Here is a 20,912-nt window from a genome sequence, read left to right on the forward strand (position 1 = left end):
AAGTTTGGAAAGAAAGAATCTTAGCTTTGATCTGTCTTTCTTCTGTAAAGCAATTAAAACAAGCAATTTTTCAAATGCTAAGCAGAAAATTACTAATGGCTGAACCCAAAAACTTTCATTTGCTTCTTGGGGCTTTCATTCCTCTAAAAAAAGACAAAAAAAATATTAAGGTGGCTTTCCAGATAGATTAATGCGTAAAGCATTTACTGGTTGGCTGTCATAAAACTGCAGCAGCATAGAACAGCTGAGATTAAGAGCTACATTTAAATCATGCAACAGTCCAGTTAATATCAATGTCTAATTAAGAAATGCATAAGAAGTCTGTAATGTTGATTTGATGGAGAAAAACTCTAATAGGGCTCTATTGGAATTTTCCATTTCAATTGCCTTTGCAGACTTTTAATGGCTATGTCTCCTACACAGTCTTTGGTATTCACAGGAATCATTTTGGAATTAAAATCAGGATCTAAAGTGGAACATAGGTAGACAAAATCAACTCATCTGGAGGGTAGGTTTTCTAAACAAAAAAAAAAATGTAACAGTGCTTCAAGAATTAATTTGGAAAGGACTACTAGAATTGGAAATTCTAATTCAAAGTTAAGCTTCCCTTTCTTCTTCACTTCTTAAACCTTCAGATCAATCAACATTCATATGGAGTGAGATATGAAATGCTTTGTCATTTACTGAAGTTATTGTACTGGATGTGTTGAATTGTAATTGTACTAGCTGCATAGATTGTAATCTCTTGGCATGTCTCCACATCACCAGCAATGTGAACAATTAACTATTTGTGTGCCATTGAGGAGTCATGACAAAGATCACAAAGGTTGGCACTGTTGATATTGGGAAGTGTAATATGATTGGGAAGTATAATGAAATATGTCTTCGTAGTCTTCTTGGCTATTCCTAAATGCTCTCAAGTAACTGAATTAATGACTATTTCAATCGTTATGTTTCTAATGTCTTTAGAAAAGAGAGAAGAAATAAAGGACTAGTCCTGTATTAAATCAGTAATGTACATGCTATCACTACCTTAGTGTTGATCCAGAGGGAATTAGAGCAGGATGTGAAACACTAAATAACCCTAATGACACTAGGAAGAAGCTCACCAGGGAGTTGTTTGAGAGTTTGTCAGAGCACATTAAAATACAATACATTCACATAATAAAAAGGGTACATCATTCCATCTGTCTATACATTCCTTTCCAATATTATATTTGTCCAGGGACTTTTCAAAATTACATCACCTAACTCTATCCCTTTACTTAGTGAATAAAAAATGTGCAAAAAATAGAGACCAAATCAGAATAATGTATACAAGTGAAAGTCTACAATTTAAATCATTATTGCTTAAGATACCATTGCTTTAATCAGTCCTATCATAAATCAGTCCTTTTCACATAAGAAGTTCTTAAAGTGCTGTTAAACAAATCATGTCTCTTAAAAGGAATGATGCAATCAGGAAGCTTCTGAAGACTGAAAATTCTTTTTAGCTTCCATTCCAATTCAGCTATTTTACACAGTGGCTTTAATTTTATAATCACCCAGTTATTTCTTGGAAATTATGTTACAAATATTTATATCCATGGTATTGCATTTAAGTAAAAGTATTATTACTAGGAAAAATTCATACTTATCAGTTTTTGCTTCTACTAGTTGGGAATAAAGTCTTATTTTTTTCCCTCTTTCTTGCCTAACCTTTTGTACTCAGTATATCACTACATTGGTATTCGATGAAAATCCTGAATATAACACTTTCTGTGCTGTCTGTTGGATTATTTGAGAAAATCCAAGTCAAAAACATTTATTCAGGGTGTATTATGTGCAAGATACATGTTAGACACTGGGGATCCAGAGACACGAAAGAACAAGTCTCTGCCTTCAGGAAGTTAACATTATCCCTATCCATAGGAATATAATTTTTAGTCACATATTTTGAAAGATATTCTAGAGTTTGATGGCTAGAGGTGTTTTAAAAAAATCTTTTCATTTATTTATTTATTTTATTTTTCAGAAAGCTGGAACAATTTATTTTTTGTCTTGTGAGTTTTCATTTATGGTTTCTTGCAGTATAGCTCTGAAAAAACAGGCTTTAAGAAAACCCATTGTGATTCAAATAGAGATATTTGACTATACCTTTAAATCCAAATCACTCTTACTTTTACTGAATGTCCAATAACAGCCCCCAGTCCAAACCTCTGCTTCTCATTTTTAAGATTTTGATGGCTTAGAATGAGTATAAATAGCAATTGTTTTCTGTTCTGGACAGAAACCCTGAGGGCCTTCCCCATCCAGATTCATGCTTTTGTGATGGTAAACTAGGATGGTTTTTTTTCCTCATTTCTTACCTAGCCCTTGTTTCTTGTCTTTATTTTTGAACAGGACCAAAATGACAAGTTATAAATTAGAGTCAAGTTACAGTATGTTTGGCTATGGCTGATCAAACCAACAGGAGCTCAGAATGCTTGACCACAAGTCAGGTACAAGTAGGTCATGTGAATATTTGGGGTGAATTTTCTAAATTTGCACATCTCACTTTTCTTTGGAGCTACTTCAGTTCTGCTTTGCTCATAGAGCACAACACCTTCCTTGGTGAGGACACCTAATACTGGGAGGTCCTATGCCATTGTCTCCCATGTCACCCAATCAATTCCAAAGCTGTTCAGAGAGACCTTGAGAGTGTCCTTGTATTGCTTCTTCTGACCACCATATGAATGCTTGCTCTGTGGTATTCAAGCAACATGGCCAGCCCATTGAAAATATGCTCTTTGTAGTAGAGTTTGAATGCTTGGCAGTTCGAGAAAACACCTCAGTGTCTGGTACCTCATCTTGCCTGGTGATCTTCAGAATCTTCCTAAGACTAATTAAATGGAGCAATTTAGTTTCCTGGCATAATGCTAGTATACTGACCGTACACCTCATGGTACACTGAGACCAGCTCTTAGTCATTAAGTGGAAGTTGCCTCAGAGAAGCTGAGACCTGGGAAAGACCTTAATGTAAAAAGGCCAAAGTCACTCACTGAATCCTGGGCCACCTCCAGTCATCTTGACCTTTGCCTTGCCATTGGATTCCAATGGCTCTGAAGGAGAGAGAGCGAGGCTGACAACTTTGCTCAGCTCTCAGACCTCACTTAAATCTAACTCCTGGGCAAGTCAAGACAAGACTCATTGGTCTTCTTCAAGAGCAAAGGTCGAACAGATGAGGGTGAAATTGGGGAGGAGATTTAGAACAATATTTCATGCTAATTGTTTTTTATTTACAAATTTTTAAACTAAGTCTCTCCATTTAGAATAGGCTAGAAATGCAGGAGCTACTCACTGGTTTGTTCTAAATTGACAAGCTTAAGAACTTTAATCTGCTCCATTTCTCACCTCGACTGAATCACCCCTTTATATAAAACCTAATGCACTCCTACCCCTATGACTACATCTGTTCCCAGAGTTTCAGCATGCTGAACTTAGTGTGGATACCCAATTGACATATCCCACTGCAGCTCAGAACTCCCTAGCTTCAGTCTTCCTAGGAGCTGGTGTTATAAGAATGCCGGACTATGCCAGTTGTTCTTTAGTATTTGATTAAATTATCCACCTATGGTGCAATGGTCATATTCTGGATTTCTGGCAAATAAAGCATGTGGCTTTGAAAGTGTGGAAAAAGTCAAACATTGGTCTAGACTCTTCATTTTAATGGTTGGTGGTTGGTTGTTGTCCATCCTCAAAGAGGGTCCAAATAACATCAGTATGTTGGAGCCAAGGCACAGTGTCTCTGACTGTAGCTGATCAGACCCATATGAGCTTGGAAGGTTCTTTTACAAGTTGAGCACAAATAGTTCACATGGGTATTTGGAGTGGAGATGTCTAAATTTGTTCATCTCATGCTTCTTTTGAGATTATGCTTTGCTCCTAGAGTATGACATGGTCTTTGAGGAGGGCATGCCATGCTGGGTGGTCCTGTGTCATTATCTCCCATGTCACTCCATCAGTTGCAAAGTTCTTCAGGGAGACCTTATTGCAATAATCAGGCAAAAAGTAATCAACTGAATCAGTAAAATCAGCTGAGAATTGTTATGTAGCAGAAAATATTGTTTATGCAAACCATGCCCTGTGGCTTTAAAACAATGATCCATGTTCCATGCTTGGTATGTACACATACATATACATACATGCACACAGTCACAAGCACATGGTCATACCTGGGGTCTTTCCTTCTATATGCAGCCTGACCAGATTCCAGTTGATTGTGCTCAGTTCTGGAGTCAGTCATAGAAGAAGGATAAAAAAATTTAGAGAGGGTTTGTGGCAGTCATTAGAATAAATAAAGGTTTGGAAAGTCAACCACAGGTAAGGCAAAAGAAATGAGAATGTTTAATCTAGAGAACAGAAGAGTGAGGAGAGACTTAGGAATGGTCTTTAATATCCAAAGTATTTTAGAAGATGCTTAACTAACTCTTTTTTACCTTTTTGCCTGAGACAGAACAAGATAAAATAACCTTAAACTGTGATCCAAACAGTTTAGGGCAAATACAAGAGAAGAGTCAATTGTGGCTTAGTGGATAGAGAATTAACCGCAAAGACAGGAAGACCTGCGTTCAATTTTTCACTCCAACATAGACTACTATGTGGCCTTGGGTAAGTCACTTACTTCTCAATGCTGTAGTCAGTTTTCTATAATTCTCAGGGGAGATGCTAGCTTGCATTGAAAAAGATACATTTCCACACCAGGGAGCTCTTCATAATTATGAAATCATACCTACAACACCTATCCTATAAGGAAGAACATTTTGAGAGTGACAGTTGTTGAATATTACGATGGATTACCACATGAAGTTATGGACCTCGCTTCTGCTGTAAGAGTTGGGTAGATTCTTATCTAGGTACATTGTTATATATATGCAAAGATGAACGGATATATATGTAGATATAGATATAGATATGTACATATATACATATATATTGATGGTTCAATGCATCTTTAATGACTTTGATTGAGCTGTTTAAAACTAATGAGTGAAATATTTGAAAATCTTAAAGCAGGTATACTACCTTTGTTTTATGCATAGCTATTGAACTAGCTTATCCTAATACTTAAATGAATCTCTGAGATTACTTATTTGGGTTTTCCTGTAATGATACAGGTCACTAGGTCAGCCCATTCTGTGGAAATTTTGTCCATCACCTTGAGTGAATTCACCATAGGGATTCCACCCATCATTCAGGTGGCTTGTCTTGTTTTCTGGCTGATATTTTGCAGATGACAATCAGGCACTTAGGATGACCATGGTTATCTCTCACTCTTACCATTATGACCAAGGGGGAAGGGAGGGGACATCTTTTTCATTTATATATTTGTCCAACTAAACTAGTCTCTTTTCTCATTTTCATAAATGACATTCCATTTCCCATTTTTTCCCACGTGCCTGGAATGCACTCCCTCCTCACCTGTACTTATTAATATTCTGCATTTCCTTCAAAGCTTAGCTCCAACATGAGATACCCTCCCATCCTTAAGTTACTAATGCTCTTCCCCACTGCTGAAATTATCCTATGTATGTTTATATTTAGATGAGTGCATGTTTTCTCCCCTGATAGATCATAAGCTTTCTGACTAGTAATATGTTAGACACTGGGGACACAGTTGTCTGGGACATAATAGTTGCTTTAAAAATGCTTGTTGCTTGATTGCTTGGTCAACACTTGAACAGCAAGCCACTGGAAATTACATATGACCTTATTGTGTGAGCTATTTTGAAAGACTGTGTGATATAGTGCAAATCTAAGTGCTAGTTTTGCCACTATCTACTAGTTGTGTGATGCTGTAAGTCACCAGCCTTGCTGGGCTCAGTTTCTTTAACTATAAATGGAGTTGGGAAAGGTGATCTCTACAGCTCTTTCTAGCTTACTTCACTCCTTCACTCCTAGCTCTGCCCCTGAGCTTCCAGGCTTCTCAACCATATCCCAGAAGCCTTCTCACACTGGAATGTCCCTCTGACTTCATGGTGCCCTTCTCCAATTGGTGAGTTCCTCCTAGAATGTCCATTTTGGAGAAGTGCCCAGGTCAACCACGTTCATTCTTTTGTTCCTCTTCTGGCTCTACTCCAAATTTCTCCACTGTGGCCCTTAGTGGTACCTTCTTTCTCTGCACTCCCCCACCCCCATGATATTCAGCTCCCTTTTATATGATGTCTTCCCTCATTAGGGCAAAGGGTATAAGCATCTATATGGTACTTATGTGCAATGCACCATGCTAAAGGACTTTTTACAAATATTATCTCATTTTATCCTTGCAACAAAGCTGCAATATTACTATCTCTATTTTATAACTGAGGGAATTAAAGTAGATAGAGGTTATATGACTCAACCATAACTAGTCAGTAATTTTTTAAATTTATTTTAAGTTTTCAACATTCATTTCCACAAAATCTGAGTTCCAAATTTTCTCCCCATCTCTTCCTTCCCCCCACCCCAAAACTCCTTGCAATCTGATTGCCCCTTCCACCAATGTACCCTCCCTTCTAACACCCCTCCCTTCCCTTATCCCCATCTTCTCTCTTGTCCTGTAGGGCAAAACAAATTTAGAAAATAGAAATTTATCTATACCCCATTACCTGTATTTCTTATTTCCCAGTGTACACAAAAACAATTTTCAACATTTGTTCCTAAAACTTTGAGTTCCAACTTCTCTTCCTTCCTCCTTCTCCACCCATCCCCACTGAGAAGGCAAGCAATTCAACATAATCTGTATATGTGTAGTTTTGCAAATGACTTCCATAATAGTCATGTTGTGCAAGACTATATTTCCCTTCATGCTATCCTGTCCTCATTTCTTCTATTCTCTCTTTTGACTTTGTCCCTCCCCAAGTGTTTACTTCTAATTGCTCCCTCCTCCCATTTGCCCTCCCTTCCATCATCTCCCTGACCCTGCTTATTCCCTTCTCCCCTACTTTCCTGTAGTGTAAGACAGATTTTCATATCAAATTCAGTGTGCATATTATTCCTTCCTTGAGCCAAATGTGATGAAAGCAAGCTTCACTTTTTCCTTCTCATCTCTCCCCTTTTTCCCTCCATTGAAAAAGCTTTTTCTTGCCTCTTCTATGAGAGATAATTTGCCCCATTCCATTTCTTCCTTTCTCCTCCCAATATATTCTTCTCTCACCTCTTAATTTTATTTCTTTAGATATGATCCCTTCCTATTCAACTCACCATATGCCCTCTCTCTCTCTCTCTCTCTCTCTCTCTCTCTGTGTATGTATGTGTGTATGTGTGCGTGTGTGTGTGTGTGTGTGTGTGTGTGTGTAATGAATCCAACTACCCAGATACTAAGAAAAGTTTCAAGAGTTAAAAATATTATCTTTCCATGTAGGAATGTAAACAGTTCAACTTTAGTAAATCCCTTTTGATTTCTCTTTCCTCTTTACTTTTTCATGCTTCTCTTGATTCTTGTGTTTGAAAGTCAAATTTCTTTTCTTTTCAGCTCTGGTATTTTCATCAAGAATGTTTGAAAGTCCTCTATTTCATTGAATGATCATTTTTTCCCCCGAAGTAATACACTCAGTTTTGCTGGGTAGGTGATTCTTGGTTTTAATCCTAGTTCCTTTGACTTCTGGAATATCATATTCCAAGCCCTTTGATCCCTCAATGTAGAAGCTGCTAGACCTTGTGTTATCCTGATTGTACTTCCACAGTACTAGAATTGTTTCTTTCTAGCTGCTTGCAATATTTTCTCCTTGACCTGGGAACTCTGGAATTTGGCTACAATATTCCTAGAAGTTTCTCTTTTCAGATCTCTTTCAGGAGGTGATTGGTGAATTCTTTCAATATTTATTTTGCCCTCTGGTTCTAGAATATCAGGGCAGTTTTCCTTGATAATTTCATGAAAGATGATGTCTAGGCTCTTTTTTTGATCATGGCTTTCAGGTAGTCCCCTGATTTTAAAATTATCTCTCCTGGATTTATTTTCCAGCTCACTTGTTTTTCCAATGAGATATTTCACATTTTCTTCCATTTTTTTCATTCTTTTGGTTTTGTTTGGTAATTTCTTGGTTTCTCATAAAGTAATTAGCTTCCATCTGTTCCATTCTAATTCTTAAAGAACTATTTTCTTCAGTGAGCTTTTGAACCTCCTTTTCCATTTGGCTAATTCTGCTTTTGAAAGCATTCTTCTCCTCATTGGCTTTTTGGATCTTTTTTGCCAGTTGAGTTAGCCTATTTTTAAAGGTGTTATTTTCTTCAGCCTTTTGTTGGGTCTCCTTTAGCAAGCTGTTGACTCACTTTTCATGATTTTCTTGCATTGTTCTCATTGCTCTTCCCAATTTTTCTTCCACCTCTCTTACTTGATTTTCAAAATCCTTTTTGAACTTTTCCATGACCTGGGGCCATTGCATATTAATTTTGGAGGTTTGGGATGCAGAAGCCTTGACTTTTATATCTTCCCTTTATGGTAGGCATTGTTCTTTCTCATCTGAAAGGATGGGAGAGAATACCTGTTCACCAAGAAAGTAACCTTCTATAGTCTTATTTTTTTCCCCTTTTGGGGCATTTTCCCAACTAGTTACTTGACTTTGGGGTCCATTATCAAGAGTAGGGTATACTCTGGGGACCTGTAAGTTCTCAGTTCCTTCAAGGTGGCACAATCAAGGGAGAGGAGTTTACTTCTCAGGGGCCTCCAGTTCTGCCAAGCTCCTGGCCCATGCTCAGCGCTGAGATTCAGATTGTTGCTCAGTTCCTCCAGAGACTTGATGCACGGGCAGGGCCACCACTAAGGGCAGAGGTTCAGATCATTTGCTCAATTCCCCCAGGGGCTTTAAGCTGAACCATTCCAACAATGGATCCTGGCTACTGCTGGAGCCACCGCAGCCGCCCACCACCCGCTGCTGTTGCTTTTGCCACTGCCACCACCGTCTAAGGCCAGGGCTAAGGGAGGACCCTGCTCCTTTCTCCCTCTGATTGAAAAAGCCCTCTCACTGACCTTTGGCTCCTGTGGGTTAAGGGATCTGTGAACCACCCCTGCAGCCTGGGATTCCATCCTGAAGCCTGCTCCAGTCCTGCTCCTCCTGGTGCTGCATGGCCAAGGCTAGGCTGGGCTCTGCTCTCCATCCAGTGTGAGAGACCTGTCCCATAATCCTTCCAGGTCACCCTGGGCTGGAAATCTCCTCCACCCCATTGTTCTGTGGCTTCTGCTGCTCTAGAATTTGTTGAGAGTCTTGATTCACAGGTATTTTATGGGCTGTGGGGGAAGAGCTAGAGTATGTGTGTCTTTCTACTCCACCATCTTGACTCCACCCCCAACTAGTCAGTATTTATGGTCATATTTGAATTCAGGTCTTCTTGATTCCAGCCAGGAATTCCATTGCGTCAACCAGCTTCCTCAATTAGAATATAAGCTCCTTAAGGTCTGGGGCTGTCTTTCTCTTTCCTTGTATATGTATCCCCAGTGCTCAGCACAATGTCTGACGCATAGTAAGCCTAACATTTAATATATGCTTTTTGACTTGACTTTCAGTTATAAAATTATATGACTACAAACTTAATCTTTACCAGAAATAGTGAAGCAATTCATTGTTTTTGTATCACATATGTGTGTGTGTGTGTGTGTGTGTGTGTGTGTGTGTGTGTGTGTGTGTGTGCAGAAGAAAGTAGCAAATAATGAATCCTTCCCTCTGGACAGGTTCTTAGATTCTCAAAGCCATTGCTATGGTTTTTGTTTCTCTGAATGGTTTTTTATAGAAAATGTCCTGTAACAAAGATTGTACCTATCAGATTGTCTTGTCTTTTAGTATATTAAGCCAGCAATATATTCCCAGTCTGTAAATACTTCATTTTTATAAAAGTAATATGTTTTTATTTACTTTTATGTGTATATGTTAGCTCCACCTATAGAGTGTAAATTCTTTGAGGACAGGGACTAATTCATCTTATCTTGGTTTCAAAAGAGCCTAGGAGGGTGCCAGGCACAGAGTAGGTGCTCAATAAATACTTACTGAATTAAATAATGGTAAGGGAAGTCAATCAATCAGCACACATTTATTAAATACCTATTATGTGTTAGGCATAGAGTATACAAAGAAGTGTAAAGAAAGTATTAAAAAATTCAGGACCTATGGAACAAATTTTTTTTCTTTGCTATCAATCCTAAGCCTTTCTCAAGCACCACATTTTGAAAAGGTAAAATGTTCTTTTTTTCTTCGTACAAAACCTGGTATTCTGTAGGTCTCTTAAAAAGTTTCCCAAACCAATTGTTCCTGCTGTGATTATCCCCTTCAGGGCTCAGGTGTAGGCCTGCTTGCATTACACCTGCTTTGCTTTGTGGTCACATGTGGGCGATGCCATTCCACATTACTCCACCTTTCAAAACACTTGTATAATTGACTCACCCATTCCAGTTTCCTCTGGGACTAGTTTTGTGTGCCTTATCTACCCCACAATTGTGGGCAGGTGGAATTGTTCTCCATCATGTGATCTTTGGCCAGCTGTATGAAAGAGATGAAACTGCTCATTTCCATTTGTGACTGATATGAACACTACAAGAGATTACACTAGAAGTTGTGAGGTTTCTTGGGGGCTACTCGTTAGATATTGAGAAAGACTTGTTAAATACAAGGAAGGAGGACTTGGAGAGAAATCAGCTGATATTGAGGGGAATGAAAAGAATCACTGTTAACTCCATCTACCACCCCTTTTAAATCATTATAGATTCATTATAATCACAAAAATCTGAATAGTAAGCACACTACAGATGAGGGGCAGCATGGAATAGGAAGGCCTGGATTCAAATACTGATTCTGATACTTACTAGATGTTTAACCTTGAAAGAGTCATTTAATATTTCTAAATCTGTTTCCTCATCCATGATATGAAGATAATAATACCTGCAAAACCTATTCCATAACATTGTGAGTCATAAAAGACATACTTGTGTATATGTGTATTTACACATATATGTGTATTTACACACATACAGTGTGTAAATTTTAAGTCACTGTACTAATGCCCATTATTATTAAGTAGACAAAATGATTGACCGCCAAGGTAAAAGGAAAGTAGATATGTCTGAGAGGAATTAATGTCTGGAGAATATATATGGTAGGAACTCCAACAAAACATGTAAGATACTGGGTTTCTTCTCTCTTCAGCAAAATGTATTTATGTATTTCCTAATCTAAATAATGTATTTCTTCCATTATAAGAAATACTCATGTAACTAGACCAAACAGATAGGACCTTCTTAAATTGGGCATTGTCTGTGCCCACCTTAAATTCTTTTTATAACTCAGAATGTAAGGAATATCAGAGATCATCAAGTCCTACCTCCTCATTTTATAGGAACTGAGGCACAGGTTCCTGAGTGACTTGCCCAAGGTCACAGTATTAGTGAATGACATAGCTAGGTCTCCTGATTATCAATCTAATGCTCTTTCCATTGCCTGTTGTAGAAATGCTCTCCATTGATGTCGATTGGTAACTTGACTGTAATTTATAATCTTAGAGGTTTAACTGGGGCACAGAAATGTTAATTGACTTATCCACAGTCATACAACTAGCATGCTCTGGAGACAAGACTTCAGCCTGAGTCTTCATGACTTCAAAGTTAGCACTTTATATGTTATGAGATGCTGCCTGTCATATTTCTTGATATGAACTATTATCTAGGTAATAATAAGAAAAACTCACCTTATTATCAATAGTAGGATATAAGGTCTTAGAGGGAAGAAATAGGTCTTTTATATTTGTATCACTAGTGCTTGACATGTAGTAGGTGCTTAATAAATGTTGATCATTTAGTGTTTTATATTTGACTCATTTGGTTGTCACATTCTGTGAGGAAGATGGTACAAATAATTATTGTTCTCCATTTGACAGATGGGGAAATTGAAATGCAAAGAGATTTCACACCTAATAAAGTGTGGAGTCAGGACAACAGCCCAGGTCTCTTGATTCCAAATTTAGAGTTCATTCCATGACACCATAGCACCTCTCTAATAGTTTGTAGCATTATATTATTATATATTTTAGATATATATTACATATATATCTAATTGTTTGTAGCATTATATATATATTCTGAAAAATAAAGTCATTTTACATTACAAAATGGAAGTTTTACAATTCTCATACCAGCAGAATTTATATCTATAGTGTATTTTATACTCAGAATTGTGGAATAACAACATAGAAATCCTCAGTTAAGAGATCATTGGGCCATCTACTTTGGTAACTTGCCTTTGGCGATGGTCTATGCCTAATGTTACAGAGGAAGGCAAAAATAAAAACCATAATGCACCTGGTCAAGCATTGCTATACCATAAGGGGGAAATTCCTTCCTAACCCCAGCTGGTGATCAGTTTATGCCCTGAAGCATAGGGATTGATATGCCTTGTAACTTTTTAACCTAGTTAGTGTAACTGCCAATGTTATTCCTATTCATATAAATTTCTAATCCTTTTTTGAATCTTGCAAGACTATTTGCCTCAATAATATCCTGCGGCCACGAATTCCATAGGTTGATTATACGCTGCTTAAAAAAGTATTTCCTTTTATCCGTTTTAAATTTGTTGCTTTTTAACTTCATCAGATGGTCCTTGTTCTTGCATTATGGGGAACAGGCAGTTGGAATTGGCTTTTATTTACCCAATCATTTTCTATATTTCTATTAAAATCTGTTCTTTTAATTTTTCACTCTGGCTAATGCCATTTTGATCCTCAACAATATTAAGCATTCTTTGTTTATGTCATTTGTCTTCAAAAGAGCTCAAAGATCATCCATCAGTCTTGGCTAACATTCTAGCAATATCCCTATGGCATTTCTTATTTTCATTTTATTTATGAAAAAACAAAAATGAGAAGTCAAATGACTTGCCTAAGGTCACACACAAAATCATTGATTCTCCTTAAGGAAATCATTGTTTTCACTCTGCTATACTGCTCTTCTTTCAAATATCCTAACCTTCCAGTTCCTCAATCTATTTAATTCCCTCTTCTCCTCTTTTCCTGATCAGACTCCCTGATTTTTATCTGACAGTCTTTCCACTTTATTTAAAAAATCTTCAAAAACCAAAAATAAACCAGTATCATCCTACACATTATTCCTGTACTCCAGCCTCTTATGAAGAGATGCTTCCTTTGCTCACCCCATCTACAGTTGTTGTTATATGCAGAAGTGTGTCGGAGCCAGCTCGCAGGAGCTCCTGAAAGCCAAATGTTAAATTTTCAGTGTGAGCATTTAACCTCAAAAATGAGCAAAGGTTACAAACCAGACCGTGATTTATTGTTTTGTTGACTGTTTTGACTTAAGAAAGTGATGAATAAAAATGTTAATAACAGATTAAACTCAAAAGTGTGTCATGTGTATATAATACTACCCTCCTCCAAGAGAACCAGTTGTTAAACAAACATACCTATTCCTTTCTCCATTCTATCCTATCCCCCATTTCTAGCATATTGCTCCCACTATCATCCTTTTTCTGTTCTTTCTCCCAGTCTTTCTGACTCTAACTTTCCTTCCTTCTACCCTCCCTCTTTCTTTCTCCCTCTCTTTTTTAATATCTCGCTATCGATGATTTCCTTTCTTGCTGTTTCCAAACACACTCAAAACTTAAAACTCCTTAAAACACTCCAAACTCCATTCTTAAAAAATAATCTTTCCCAGACTCCACCATTCCTGCTAGCTATCATCTCATATATCTCTCCTTTTCTCATCCAAACTCCTGGAAAAAGTAACATACTCAGTTCCTCCACTTTTCCTGTTCTCAGTCTCTTCTAAATCCTCTGCAATTTGGTTGACAGCCTCATCTTAATCACCAAATATAATGGTCTCTTCTCACTCTTTATCCTTCTTGACTTCTCTTTGACACTGTTGACCACCCTCCCCTGGCTTCTTTTTCTCTTCTCTGGATTTCCATGACTGCTCTCTCTTGCTTTTCTTCCTGCCTGTCTGTCTGCTTCTTCTCTTTCTCTTTCACTCATTTCATCGTCTATGTGATGCCCACTACTGCAAAGTTTCGTTGTGGTACTGATCTTTTTTCTCTATATATTCTCTCATTTGGTGACCTCATCAGCCTCAATACATTCAATTACTATCTCTGTGCTGATATGCTTTCTCTCTCTCTCTCTCTCTCTCTCTCTCTCTCTCTCTCTCTCTCTCTCTCTCTCTCTCTCTCTCTCTCTCTCTCTGTCTCTCTGTCTCTGTCTCTGTCTCTCTGTCTATGCCTCTGTCTCTGTCTCACCTTGGTCTATCTCCTGAGCTCCAGGAGATAACATCCTATTGAACATTTTGAACTGTATATCCTATAGGCACCTCAAACTCAACATGTCCAAAACAAAGCTCACTATCCCCCCAGAATCATCCCAGACTTCCCTAATACTGCTGAGGCACCACTGTCCTTCTAATTAACTCGGTTTATAACATTGATGTTGTCCTCTACTCCTCACTCTCACATGTGGAGACATCTGGAGTCAGTAAGACTTGAGTTCAGATCTGACCTCAACACTTACTAGTTGTGTTACCCTGGACAATTCTCTTAATCTCTGTTTGCCTCAGTTTCTTTAACTAATAGATTTAACTAAGACTAATACTAGCACCTAAGTTGTTGTGAAGATCAAACGAGATTATATTTATAAAGATCTTAACACAGTGCCTCGCATGTAGTAGGCATGTTACGAATGCTATTTATTGTTATTACAAATCATCGTCCCTCAGGTATAAAATCTCAGTTAAAGATCTCAGGTTTTTCTGTCTCTTTCTTACCACTTACATAGCCACCACTCTAGTTCAGACCTTTGTCACTTTTTGCTCACTTTTCCCCCTTCTTATCTATAACTTTATCCATCCTTTCTCCATCTTATCTTACTTTCTACTATTTCTTCTTTTCATCCCCTTATCTTTCTAGTAGTCTCAACCAGGAACATTGCTTAGTTCTGTTAGTGGTACTTAAGACTCATAGGATTGATAATACCTGCTGTAAATCATGTTCATCTTAATGGATCTTAAACATACATTAGATAGGAGTATTATTTAAATAATGGATACAACAAATGCTCAGTAAATTTTAGTATTTCCTTTTTATTCCATAAAACCACAAAAATCAGACTAATAGAGTTAGATGGGATATTAGAGATCATTTATTCTACACTATACCAATTCAGGAATCATTGCTACTACAATGGTCTAGACCAGTAGGCATCTTGCCTCAAGTTGAAGACCTTCAGTGCTGGGGAACCTAGAACTTCATAAGGTAACCTTTTATTTTTTACCTTTTGGATAGCTCTAATTATTAGAAAAATTTTTTCTACATTGAATCTGTAGTTGCTTTGCTACACCTTCTGCTCATTGTTCCTCTTGGGTCAAGAAGAATAATTCAAATTCCCTTTTCATATGACAGATTTTCAAATCTTTAGAACAGTTATCATGCTGTCTCCTGCTCCCAAGTCTTTTCTTTTCTAGACAAAACACTCCTAGTTCCTGTAACTGATTCACATAAAGCATGGTCTCCAATTCCCGTGCTCTTTTTTTGGGTCTTGTTCAAGGTCCTGTTTTATAAGTGGCTCTCATAACTGAATACAATATAGTAGATGTGGTTTGACCATGGCAGAGTACAATAATAATATTATCTTGCTTATTCAAGGTATTATATCTCTCAATACAGTCTAAGAAATTTATACATGCCAGAGCCCACCTGAATTTGTATTATTTTTTATATACTACACCTCTCCACTTTGATGGATCCTTTTTGACGACCACATCACACACATATATTTTAAAGATTCTTGAAAAATGCAGCCATAGAGATAACTTTATTGCAAGGCCCTAATTATCATATACAATTTATAATATTCTTATGATAGTAAGGAATAAAAAGAATAAAAAACACAATGTGATAAGAGCTGAGCAAAAATATGGACTATATACAATGTAGCGTCCAGCAGAAGAGGAATTCCTGATAGGTAAGTAACTGTTTGCAGCTGATGTCATAAATGCTTCAAGCTTAGTTATCACCCAAAAGAGTTTGGCCTAACTGTCCATATATGCACACACATACAACACATATATATGTATGTATACATATATATATATATATATATATATATATATATATATATATATACGTACATACACATATGTGTGTATGTATAAAATCTGTGAGGTTCCCTTAACATACCTGTCTAGTAACTGTTTATTTGATAGAAAATGAGTTCCAGAGAAATGGGATTATATTGAATCTTGGTCTAAATTATTCTGATAATTGACGAAAGTGAGGTTTTAGATTGAAATCATCTGGATTACCCACATACACCACCCAAAAGCTTTGGTCACCTCCTCACTTCACTTTTTCTTCTTCTCTGACAATACAGTATCTTGGAATGATACACATAGAAATAACTATATATAAGTTTTCCACTAGATCGTTTTTCATTGATAGTTTACAACCCTACAGTTTTCACTGAAGAATTTAAAAAAAGACTTTTACAACCAAATGAGAGAGATTGAAGAAAAGTTAAAAAGAAAAATAAGAATAATACAAAAAAACAAGAAGATTGTGACAAGAAAGTCAACAATTGTTCATTCAAGTAAATTGAAAAGGAGGATTAAAGCACACATTCAGGTAATTTTTTTTTAAGTTTAGGGATATGAAGAATTTGAGCTGTTAAGGAACAGGAGGCAAATTCATGGACAAATAACTTGTTTGCTACCCTTTTCCTAACTCCGCTGCATTTTATTTTGTCTATGGAGCCATGGACTGGGTTGACACTAGGAAAATTTGTGAAGTAGGTGAATTTAATCTCTTTTCCCACTCACCTTCCTCTGTGTCCCTTTTCCTACCTTTCACTTTTTTTCCTCCACCCCTAAACATTTAGTGCTGTGAATTCCAGGTCTCTCATCTTTATAAGAAAGTGGTCCTGATTAGTCGTTAATATTATAATGCTAATCCAAATCATTAAAAATATTTTAAAGTATATCCACTCTGTCCAGATTTATAAGTTAGAATGTTTTAAAGTTCTAATCTCAATAGGGAATGTGTATGTTACATATCTATTATGTGTGTATATATATTATATATACATATATATATATATTTGTGTGTGCATACATGCATGTACGTATGCATAAAATCCAGCTCCTCATATTTCTCCTTGGAAGATTTGCATTTTAAAGAAAACGAAAGAAACCTCTAAGAATGTATTTTTAATTGTGCTATTTGAAACACCGTGCCTGAGGTTGAGTGTAGACATATGCTCAGAGTGTGTAAGTGAAGTTGTTTTTTTAAAACCAGTGCATTCAGGACTCTTTGTTTTATGAAGTTATAATAATCAAATAATTCATCACCAAATGGCCTATCTTTTAATTATGACTTTACCTACTTTTAGCTAGGATAATCCTCAGGAAACAAAGGGATTTTTTACTTTTATTTTTTTAGGGTGATTGTACTCAGAGCCCAGTAAGGTAGAATCTGCCAGAGCCTATGCTCCATTTTAGAGTTTAATAATTCCATGCTGAGATGAGACTTGAAGGTAGAACTTTGTGTAGGTCAGGAAAGAAGGTATTATCAAAGGTATATTTGCTTGAAAAAGATGGGTTGTTCAAGTAGCAAGTATGATGGATAGCTGAATGTCAGCCTGTGAGCTCCACTGGTATGCTTGAGATGTTAAGAAAATGTGGGGAAGGCACCAAGGCATATTGGGTGGTTCTCCTGTGGTGAAATTAGTGGAGGATTTGGACAGAGTTGTATAAGACAGGGAGGCATGGATGGGTTACAATCTGCATTCCTGAGGGAAATATGTGATCATTGAGATCATAGATCCATTGACATATCTGAATTTGCCATTCCTGGGGAGGAATATGATATTTAACTTCCCCTCTTTACTCATATATCCCTTTAGGCCTACTTTGAACATTTATATAGGAATGTACATAAAATGTAAATATACTTCTAAATATATAATGTACATGTAAGTATACATGCCCATTTCTCTTTTTATATCTAAAGATCACATGAGAAAATATTTCTATAGCACTTAGCACAATGTCTGGCTTATTCCCTTCCCCTCCCATCCCTCCTCCAAAGATGCTGTGACTAACTGTGCCACATGATTATTTATATGAGAACCTCCCTAGAATATGGTTCAGTGTCCCTTTAATGCACTTCCTGTGCATGAAGCCAATCCTTTTGGTTTGTTTGAGGCTACTGGTAAACCTATGGCTGTATATCACTTAGGCTCTACTTCTGTGCAAAATGTGTCATTCTATTTCTCAGCACTGGTTCTTCCATTGGCTACTGTTTCTGAGCCGTCCACAACTATGCTGGATCATTTGAAGTTGTACATCTTGCAACATTTCTTCTGACCACCCTGCTTGCTGCTGTCCCACTTGAATTCCCAATATAGCAGCTGCCTGTGTATCCTACTGTACGACATGATGAAGTAAATTGGAGCTCTAAAAACAGATGTACTGAAGCTGCAAGAAGCTGTAAGTATGGCCAAAAATAACAATGCTTTACAAATGAATCTAGTTACACAGCCAAGATCATTACTAAAGCATTGTATCCTGTTTTCAGTTTTATATCAAAAAAAGGGAAAATTTGTAGAAAATTCAGGAAAGAGTCATGAAATCAGATAAAGAATAAGAAAGAGGAACTATAATAATAACACATTTATAGAACAACCTGAAATTTACAAAATGCTTTCCTAAAAACGACCTGGGATGTACATAATATAAATGTGATGATTCTTTTTTTCCTATCCTTCCCCTGCTGAACCAACTCTTCTTTAGAGTTTCTTATTTCTTATTTCTGTCAAATGTACTACTATCTTTCCAGTCATTCAGTTTTGCCAACTAGGCAAAATTCTCAATTCTTCACTCTCCCTCATTTTCCATCATTTGCCAAGTCTTGTCAATTTTACGTCTAAATCATCTCTTCCACCCATATCTTTCTGCCTATTTACATGTCCAGCACCTTAGTTGAGGCCCTCATGGCCTCTTGCCCAGATTATTGTCTTTTAATTGGAGCCCTGCTTCTAGTTCCTTTTCTCTTCAAGTGACCAAAAAAAAAAAAAGCCATCAAAACCTTCCTACACATATATGAAAGATTTATACTTGATGCTGTTTCAAATAAAATTTAATCCTCATTTAAAAAATAAGTAAATTGAGGTTTAGGTAGGTTTAAGTGACTTGTTCATGTTTACCTAAAGTAATAAGTAACAGGTTCACAGAGTCACGCAATTTTACAATTGGATTAGACCCCAGCAGTCATCCAGTCCCACTCATACCTGAAAAGGAATTCTTGCTACAGCATATTTAACAGGTGCTTTAAAACATCCAATGAAGGAGAAGTCATCACCTCCTGAAACAGCCCATTCCAACTTAGGAGATTTTCTTTCTATAAAACTTAAATTTATCCCTTTGAAACTTCTAAGCTTTGCTCTGACTTAATATTGCAGCAAATCTGGAACACTCAACAGTGGCCATTGGATAGGAAAATATCAGTTTACATGCCAATCCTAAAGAAGGGCAATGCCAAAGAACGTTCAAATTACCAAACAATTTTTCTCCCTTCACATGCCGGCAAGGTTGTGCTTAAGATTCTGAAAGCTAGGCTTTGGCAATATGTAAACTGGGAATTACCAAAAGTGTGGGCAAGTTTTTGAAGAGGCAGAGGAACTGGAGAACAAATTACCAACATTCACTGGATTATGGAGAAAGCAAGGGACTTCCAGGGGAAAATATCTGCTTCTGTTCCATCGATTACACTAAAGTCTTTGACTGTGTGGACACAACAGTATGTGGCAAGTTCTCAAAGAGATGGGAGTACCAGATCATCTTACTTGCCTACGAAGGAACCTGCATGCAAGTCAAGAAGTAACAGTTAGAACTGAACATGGAACAGCTGATTGGTTTAAGATCAGAAAAAGAGCAAGACAAGGCTATGTATTGTCACCTTTTTAAATTTAACTCATGTAAAGTACATCATGCAAAATGCCAGGCTGGATGAATCAAGAGCTGGAATTAATGTTGCCAGGGGAAGTATCACCAATCTCAGATATGCAGATGATACTACTCTGATGACAGAAAGTGGAGAATAATTAAGAAGTCTTTTGATATGACTGAAAGAAGAGAGTGTAAAAGCTGGCTTGGAACAACATTAAAAAATACCCTAAGGTCTTATCAACTGGTCCTATTGCTTCCTGACAAATAGAAGGGGAAGAAATGGAAGCATTGTCAGATTTCTTTTTTATTTGGGGGTTTAAAGATCATTGCAGAGAGTGACTGTGGCTATGAAATTAAAAGACACTTGTTCTTTGGAAGGAATGCTATGGCAAATTTGGACAGCATACTAAGAAACAGACACATCACCTTGCCAACGTCTGCATGATCAAAGTTATGATTTTTCCAGTAGTAATGTACAGTTGGGAGAGTTGGATTATAAGGATAGCTGAGCACTGCAAAATTGACATTTTTAAATTGTGCTTTTGGAGAAGACTTTTGAGAGTCCCTTGGATAATAAGGATATCAAATCAGTCAATACTTAAAGAAACTGATTTGGTCTATTCATTGACAGGACAAATAGTGAAGCTGAAGCTTAAGTACGTTGGCCACATAATGAAAAAAACAGGACTCATTGGTAAAGAACCTGATGCTAGGACAGATTGAAGGCAAAAGGAGAAGGTCACAGCAGAGGATGAGATGGATAGACAGTGTCATGAAAGCAATGAACATGAGCTTGGACAGACTTTGAAAGATAGTGGTGGACAGAAGGGCTGGTTTTCATGAAAAGTCAGACACAACTGAACAACTGAATGACAGAAAACCTTTGTTCCTAATTCACCCTTCTGAGGCAAAACAGTATAAATCGAATCCTCTTTCCCACATGACAATCCTTCAAATACTTGATGACAGCTATCATGTCTCCACTGAATTTTCTTTT

General features: G+C 37.1%; 1 long non-coding RNA gene across 1 annotated transcript in view; it reads left to right on the forward strand.

Moving 5' to 3' along the window:
- Nucleotides 1-19,044, forward strand: part of LOC140509566 (uncharacterized) — a 54,001-nt gene extending 34,957 nt beyond the window's left edge. Inside the window, exons 2-3 of the long non-coding RNA XR_011968821.1 lie at nucleotides 4,475-4,629; nucleotides 18,246-19,044. This is a non-coding gene — a long non-coding RNA (uncharacterized lncRNA). The remainder of the gene's footprint in view (nucleotides 1-4,474; nucleotides 4,630-18,245) is intronic.
- Nucleotides 19,045-20,912: the final 1,868 nt, after the last annotated feature.

This window comes from Notamacropus eugenii, chromosome 1 (assembly GCF_028372415.1).
Source record: "Notamacropus eugenii isolate mMacEug1 chromosome 1, mMacEug1.pri_v2, whole genome shotgun sequence".
In the NCBI taxonomy this organism is placed as follows: domain Eukaryota; kingdom Metazoa; phylum Chordata; class Mammalia; order Diprotodontia; family Macropodidae; genus Notamacropus; species Notamacropus eugenii.